The 8,396-nt window shown below is 34.8% G+C and overlaps 1 protein-coding gene across 5 annotated transcripts in view; it reads left to right on the top strand.

Annotated features, from left to right (window-relative positions):
- The first annotated feature begins 2,238 nt into the window (after positions 1-2,238).
- The window catches only part of LOC106467053 (glutamate [NMDA] receptor subunit 1-like), a 127,079-nt gene continuing 120,921 nt past the window's right edge, over positions 2,239-8,396 (top strand). For 2 of the 5 annotated variants that reach the window (XM_022395709.1, XM_022395721.1), the window contains exon 1: positions 2,239-2,398. The gene's annotated coding sequence lies outside the window, so the exon portion shown is untranslated. The remainder of the gene's footprint in view (positions 2,399-8,396) is intronic. The other 3 variants (XR_002612440.1, XM_022395714.1, XM_022395705.1) reach the window with 2 other exon arrangements.

Below are 8,396 nucleotides of genomic sequence, written 5' to 3'. Positions count from 1 at the left end.
GTAACCCTAATTTTGGCCCACCCTGTATATATATATATATATATATATGTAAAATTTTGAAACGTTTGATCAACTATGCAATTTATATTTCTAAGCTAAATGAGAAGGGAAATATAATATCGCTGGATAACACGCTAGGATAAAATTGTATGGGAAAAATTTGTCACAAAAAACAATAACAAAGACAAAAGTCAACCTTCCTCTTCGTTCTTTATATTCCTTTTACAACTTCTTTGGTTGCTACTATTCTAGTCTCCTCCACTTTCATATGTCCGAGCTCCTGGTCTGAGCGTCCGTGATTTGCGTCTCGTTATAAAAAAAAAAGGTTTGCCTATTGCACTTTGGAGACTGTGGGTGAATTATTCGATTAGATTTGGCGGTGTATATTGAGGACTAGCTGTCTTCTCTCTATTTTATCAATTCAAGACTAGCGCTGATAGCCTTTATATAGCTTTATAAAAATATCCGAAACGAAAATACCTTCCAGAAAGAGTGAACACAATCTTCTGGGACTGAACAAAAGTGAGTTTTTTACTTACTTTTGAGAATTCATCGTCAACATTCTTTCACAGAAGTGAATTACATTTTTGTAGAATATAAGTTTTTATAACATTATCAAATTAAGTTTTAAACTTGAAAAATAAACATAGGCTGTGAAGAATAAATAATTTACCATAAGTATCAAAGAATAAGTTTGATTAATTAGTTTAACAACGATGACAATAAATTTTGAAAACAAATCCTTGGTTTTTTAAGACAAAAAAAGTTTGAGGAATATCTAAAGCACTTCAGAGATATTGTACCATAACATTATATGTTACAGAAACAGATATTTTTCCAGTTGGAGATCTACATGCTTGCTGAATAGAATGTTAATTTTTTTTGTCAGATCCAGTGTATGTTAACACCGCTCTTTCTAACTATAACATTTCTCCATAGTAACATGTCTCAAGTACCTGTCTGTAAACCAAAATGTTTGCCCTTGAGTAAATATACAGGAAATTCGCATATTTTGCATTTTAAACTGAAATCCTTTTTAATATAGGGCAAACAATCTAAACAACAAGTACAAAAAAAAACACATCAAAGGTATAACAAATAACATGATAACTAATAAATATCTTGTAACTCTTTCGGTAGTTAGCAATGTATTTTAATTCGTGTGATAATTTGTTTTTTTGTTGAATTTCTGGCAAACGTACTGAAGGGCTAACCGCGCTAGCTGTCTCTAATTCAGAAGTGATACACTAGAGGGAAGCAAGTCGTCACTACCACCCACTGACAACTCTTGGATTACTCTAATCGATTATTAGGGTTGACCGTTACGTTATAACGCCCCCCCCCCCAGCTGAAAGGACAAGCATATTCGATGACTGGATTCGAACCCGTGACTCGCAGTACCCTAACTACCAGATCATCCCAATTTTACTGTAAGAAGGCTGGGTAGTGATGAGAATTACTACAATTTAGTTATAGACATTGTGTTACAAGAAAAAAACCACACACACACATACACAAATCATTTTACGAATAAAAGTAATACGTAAGTTATTAAAATTTAATGTATTAATTCTGACGTCTTTGAAGTTTAAAGTTAAGCACAAAGCTACACAATGGGCTATCTGTGGACAAAAAGGGTTAAATAAGGAGATACTTTTATAATTTTTGTAACAACTTGACTTGTCAAATTTCAATTTATCGTATTTATTAAATAAATACAAATTTTGCTTTAATAAATAGCATTAATTTCATTTGAACGGTTGTCAAGAAACACAAAGACACAACTATGTACGATTTATCTATATCTATAACTTACCACTAGATGGCGAAATGTATCTTGGCCAGACAATTAACAAAACACCGATATTCAATTTATAAAAAAGTTTGTTTTGTTTTTGAATTTCACGCAAAGCTACATGAGGACTATCTACTCTAGCCGTCCCTAATTTAGCAGTATGAGGCCAGAGGGAAGGCAGCTAGTCATCACCACCCACCGCCAACTCTTGGGCTACTCTTTTATCAACGAATAGTGGGATTAACCGTCACTTATAACGCTCCCACGGCTGAAAGGGCGAGCGTGTTTCGTGGGACGGGGATTTGAACCCGCGACCTTCAGATTGCGAGTCGAGCGCCGTTACCACCTGGCCATGCCGGACTAATAATTTCGGAAAAGTATTAAACAACAATAGTGTATAGTATCATTCATAGATGGCACGCAATTCGCTGACAATGAATTCGCCGGTAAATACTGTACAAACGACTTAGTAAGAATCGGTAATGGTAGAACTCGAGCGTCGTGGAAGATGCTGCATCTCCTGTGCTCCAAGATGAAGAAAAAATGATAAAGCTTGTGCAGCGTTTGAGAATGGTTCAGCCAGTCTGTACATAGAAACAAAGGGTAAGTGATCCTTGTTAATTGGCTCCGAACCGACTTTAATCGCTTTGAGCATCAGTATCTCTAGTACTGTGACGCAAGATGCTGCTGACGGGGGTTAAGCCCAGGCAGGCTGCTGTTCAATCAATGCTTACCACTGTAGGATGCGTTTAACTCCCATCTTTGTGAGCATCCTTCTCCTTGGCTTCAAGCAAGACTGTGCTACACGTAAAATAGGGAAATATATTAGCTACAAATAAGCTTCTTGTTGTTAACTAGTCAACATCACAAATATCGTGGATATCTTCTCTTCTTTTAAATACCAAATGTTAAGCCTAACCCTAACAATGTACAACGTCGGATTGTGGTTGGCTCAGAACACTAGGGAAAAAAAGGGGGAGGGGGAGGGAGAAAAAAAAATCCAGACATTTACTAGATTTTCATCTTTAATAAAATTAATAATATAAATGTGATTATCTGTAAGGATAAAAGTCCATGTCACAATAGCCAAGATTGGGAGTTGCAAGTTAAACTTAAATACAAAATTTCGTTTTATTTATTCGATACTACGAAACTAAAATATAATCAGGGAATAGTTACAAATTCAAAATATTACAAACATTACATGATTTCTGACATAATCATATATCATCAAAATATCAGATCGAAAATATTGATTCTCACCAATAGAACCGTCGAAACTTCAAAGCTGTTATTCTTTTACTTGCTTTCAAAATTGTTGGATTATGATTTTTGCACAAGTGCACAAGATCCCACGCTCCTCCTCTTCTCTTTTTTTTTCTGAGCTCTTCAGAGAAACTAAAGCATTTCTGTTTCATTAATCAAGCCGTCTGTATTTGAGAAACACGAAATATTAGGTTAGCCATTTGTTTGAAGTACACGTTTCTGTAATCTGATCGACTATTTTTAAAAATTCCATTTCAGAAAATTATCTTAATATCTTATTTTATCATTATGCTGTCTAGTTTCTTTCTCTCCGATAACACGCAAGCTACTGATCATGATATCTTTTGTTTACAAGTAATATACATTTGTTGATAGCATCGGTATATTGTCTCTTGTTTCTGTTTTTAAACTGATTTAACATCCATATCTATGTGCATCTATAAACATGTCTACCCCGAGTTCTCTTGGACAAATGTCGAAACTGAAACTGACATCTTCATTAAGCGTTTATATAATTATATGAGAAGCTTATATAATATTCGTATGTTAGGCATAAAATTAAAGTAATGGCAGATATCTTAGTTGTAAATATATATACTAAAGTAAGATATAAACAACTCTTGGGCTTGGCATGACCTGGTGATTAGGACACTCGACTTAAAATCTGCGGGTCACGGGTTCGAATCCCGTAACCGAACATGCTCTCCATTTATGCCGTGGGGGCGTTATAATGTGATAGTTAATCTCACTATTCGTTGGTAAAGAGTATCACAAGAGTTGGCGGTGAGTGGTATTGACTAGCTGTCTTCCATCTAGTCTTCCACTTCAAAATTAGGGACGGCTAGAGCACATAGCCTTCGAGTAGCTTTATGGAAAATTCAGCAAACAAACAATAGCTGACTTTCTAGCTCTGTTCATGTTAGTTAAGAGATAATTTTTTTCAGATGTCATTAACTCTTTTCTTTATATTAGCTTATAGGACATTTTTCTGTAAGTGTTTATGATATTTATAGTATTTTGGCACTTGTGAGGATGACGTTGTAACGTCGAAACATGTAGAGTCGTCAACTTTTTGAAGGCCACAGATAGGCCTAAATAAAATGTTTTTAATTGTGTACCAGTTTAACGTTGAATATTATTTATGTTTATGATATGTTAGCAACACTCGAACTTGTTGGGTCACTTAGCGTCGCTGTGGCGAATATCTTTTTCTTTCTTTATGTTTGTACAGAACTGCATTACTTCTGAAATCATTGGTAACGTTGAACCCATTAATTTATTTTTCTCGTGTTTGTTTATCTGTGGCTTTCTTATGCACAAACGTATCTATAGTGGGGAATATAATTATAACAGCGTGGTGCTTGTAGTTCTCATCTGGTTTGTACACATTTTATTACATTAACTACAGTCATTAGAGTGACGTCACAGAAGTTAATCATTACGTACAAACATGTTGTTAAAGAAGTTGAGCTTCTAATTACCAAAACATTATCACTTTCACAAAAGTAACTCCCGAAGACATTGAAACATAAAGATAATCCTGTATAATAAAATGGATTCAACTGACAGTGAATAATATACCCATCCTACTGCCAGTTCATAACGTAAAATGGATTCAACTGACAGTAAACAATAAACCCGTTCTACTGCCAGTTCATAACGTAAAATGGATTCAACTGACAGTAAACAATATACCCATCCTACTGCCAGTTCATAACATAAAATTGATTCAACTGACAGTAAACAATAAACCCATCCTACTGCCAGTTCATAACATGAAATGGATTCAACTGACAGTAAACAATAAACCCGTTCTACTGCCAGTTCATAACGTAAAATGGATTCAACTGACAGTAAATAACAAACCCGTTCTACTGCCAGTTCATAACATAAAATGGATTCAACTGACAGTAAATAACAAACCCGTTCTACTGCCAGTTCATAACATAAAATGGATTCAACTGACAGTAAACAATAAACCCGTTCTACTGCCAGTTCATAACGTAAAATGGATTCAACTGACAGTAAACAATAAACCCTTCTACTGCCAGTTCATAACGTAAAATGGATCCAACTGACAGTAAACAACAAACCCGTTCCACTGCCAGTTCAGGAATGCAGTTTTGAGCTATTTCTGCTGTCATTCGTACACCCAGAAAAGAAACCAAAAATAGCGTTATATGACTATAAGTTTTAGTGTTATAAACAATTACGTTAAATTTAGGAAAAGTGCCAAATCTAGTTTGTTTGTGTTTTTGTCGAAACAGATCTAAAGCTTAATTTCCGGACTTGCAAACTAGAGAGCCTGTGCACAATTTCCAGGGTTTACCGTGTAACAGAAAGTAAAAACAAAGTAAGACTCGCAGACAAACGTACAGTGTGAAAGCGATGAGAAACTACATATATATATATATATATATATACTGTTCTCGTGATCTCTCAAAACGTGTTGTTATGCTTGATGTAATCACGAAGTGCAGAGAATTATTATTAAACAGCGTAACTTAGAGAACAAGTAAAAAACTATACTGATTTGAGTGGTCATAATGCTGACATAATATGGTCCAACCCACAAACAAGTAGATGATATATATCTTGACAATAATACCAATTTAAAAGTACTTGTCATATGAAACGCTTTTGGATGTTTCGTTTGTTACTCATATTATGTATATACATGGTTTTTAGTATCAATCTTTTCAGTTTTGGCTGAAACTGTAAAACTAAAAATTCAGTAGCTGAATTTTTATGTAATAACCTGATTCTTTTTAACTCAAATTCACTTGGATCGTAGGTAATCTGAACTTGTCTTAATGCTTGTCATTCCTAGCCTTTTCATTGAGAACACTTTTAAGTCTTAGAATACCTTGGTTTAAATAACTCAGTTTTGCTGAAATGCTTTGAAGATGAATGTTTTTAACTTCCTTACCTGTATGTATCCCGTTAGTTTGTGTTAATCATTGTTATACTCAGTTTTATTTAGCGGTGAGTTTTTTTTTTAATATTTTCAGTCCTGTTTGACGTCCGTCTTCTTTAGTGTAAGTAATTTTAGAACACCTTTTCTTTATTGTCAGTCTTTTTAGATTCAATACTCATTACATCAGTCTTCCTTAGTCACAGTCTTACTAAGTTTCATCATTCTCAGTATCAGTATATTTATTCAGAGATTTCTTAAGTTTCATTATTTTAGTATCAGTCCTCTTCAATCAGTCTTCCTTAGTTTTAATATTCTTAATATCACTCACCTAAGCCTTTGTTTGTAGTTAAGCACAAAGCTACACAAAGGGCGATCTGTGCTATTCTCACCACGGGTATCGAAATCTGGTTTCCGCAGACATTCCGCTGTGCTACTGGGTGAAGGGTCCTACTAAATATCATAAATACAAGTCAATACATTGAGCTATTTATTCTACTTGATTTCTTAGCTAGTTAAAGTTTCTCAGCATGCAAAATCGCGGTTTCGAATCCAGGTTTCAGATTGCGGTTCTTAAGATTGTTTGTTTGTAATTAAGCACAAAGCTACACAATCGGCTATCTGTGCTCTGCCCACCACGGGTATCGAAACCCGGATTCTAGCGTTGTAAGTCCGCAGACATACCGCTGTGCCACTGGGGGACGGTTCTTAAGAAGGTTCATCGTTATCCATCTCAGTTCTTTTATGTTTAGTAATATTTTAGTTATTTTTATTAGTTCATATTTATCGTTGTAAACATTTGAAAATTCAGTTCTCTTCAATTTCAATGCAATCTTCTTGAGTCTTGATAATTGTTGAGCTTCAATCTTCTTCTTTAGTTTCATTTTTAGAAATTGAGTTGGCGTTTGCGAAGGTAATTTTTGTTTTAGTCTAACGTGAACCTCCTAGTGGCTCAGCGGAAAGCCCGTTGGCTTATAACGCTAAAACCGGGTTTCGATACCCGTGATGGGCACAGCACAGATGGCCCATTGTGTAGCTTTATGCTTAACAACAAATAATCTAATGGGAAAAGAAGATTGAAAATATAACTCATCTTATTCCTTAACAACTTAAATATGCGTTGCTAAGTACGACTTCAGATTGAGTCATGTAATTTTTGTAACAGCATTAGTATTACGATTCTTCACGTGAACATCACCTTGCATTCTGACTTATCAGAGTCTGAGTCATAATGACGTCATCAATTTATAAACAAATCTTGAATTCTGATACTTTTGTAACACTTTTGATTTTTTTGTCTGCAACAAACTTGCACATTTTACCAAAAGCTTGCCATATTTCTTGTATATACATAGTAAATTAGGAATTACAGCCAACAATCATTCTACAGTGGATGGGACCCTTGCATATTAGATTAATAATAATCGCAGGTATCTGATATAAACCGCAATCCGAGATAGCATATTAAAGCTCCCTTCAAAGACCCCTCCCCCCAAAAAATACATTATTCAAAGTGATTTCGTTTTGTCTTTTAATCGTAGAACACCTGCTTTACCTTTTTCTCTCTTTCAGCTCTCTTTTCCCATGGTTATTTTAAGAAAGGCGACAAGAATTTGGGGTTTCATCTGGTGTCCGAGTTGTAACACGTTAGAATGTACATTATGTCACTTCTTTCAACTGTACAACAATAACATTTTGTATAGTGTAATTCATTTATTTAATCTACGTGTTTTAGCTCCATTTTTTAAAAAGAAAAGTGTGATGCTAAACATTTATTGATTGTTTGTTTTAGCGTAAAGCTACACAAAGGGATATCCACACTGCGTCTACCACAGGATCGAGCCACGAATTCTAGTATTATAAGCCTTGAAACTTACCTCGGAGTCATCGAGGAAACATTTGTTCATTTTTGTTATTAAGTCATTCTATGGGCCTGGTAGTTAGGGCGCTTGACTCGCAATCTATAGGTCGCGGGTTCGACCATATTTGCCAAACGTGCTTGCCCTTTTATTCGTGGGGTCGTTATAGCGTGATGGTCAATCCCACTTTTCGTTGGTGGATGGTGTTCACTAGCTGCCTTCTCTCTAGTAGCTTTGTGCGAAATTCGAAACAAACAAAAACTAGTCATTCTATTTAACCTGACTATTATATAAATTTTCTTACACTTTGAGCTCACAGATTGAATAAAAAGGAATATCAGCGTTGCCAAATACGCTTATAATAAGGAGAATTTGGCTTATGGTTTTTGAAAGTCATTTTAATTTTTTTATAGTCACGGGGTGCTGGTTTTTGGGTTTGTTTTATTCTGAGGTCGCTTATTTGAGCTTTCTTGGAAAATTATCATAGGAGTAGTTTCGTTGACTTACTGGCAACACTGATATGTATATATATATATATATATATATATAATTAATATAAGAC

This window comes from Limulus polyphemus, unplaced genomic scaffold (genome assembly GCF_000517525.1).
Source record: "Limulus polyphemus unplaced genomic scaffold, Limulus_polyphemus-2.1.2 Scaffold77, whole genome shotgun sequence".
Classification (NCBI taxonomy): Eukaryota; Metazoa; Arthropoda; class Merostomata; order Xiphosura; family Limulidae; genus Limulus; species Limulus polyphemus.
The sequence above is the reverse complement of the archived record's forward strand: the minus strand, read 5'-3'. Positions and strand labels throughout refer to the sequence as shown.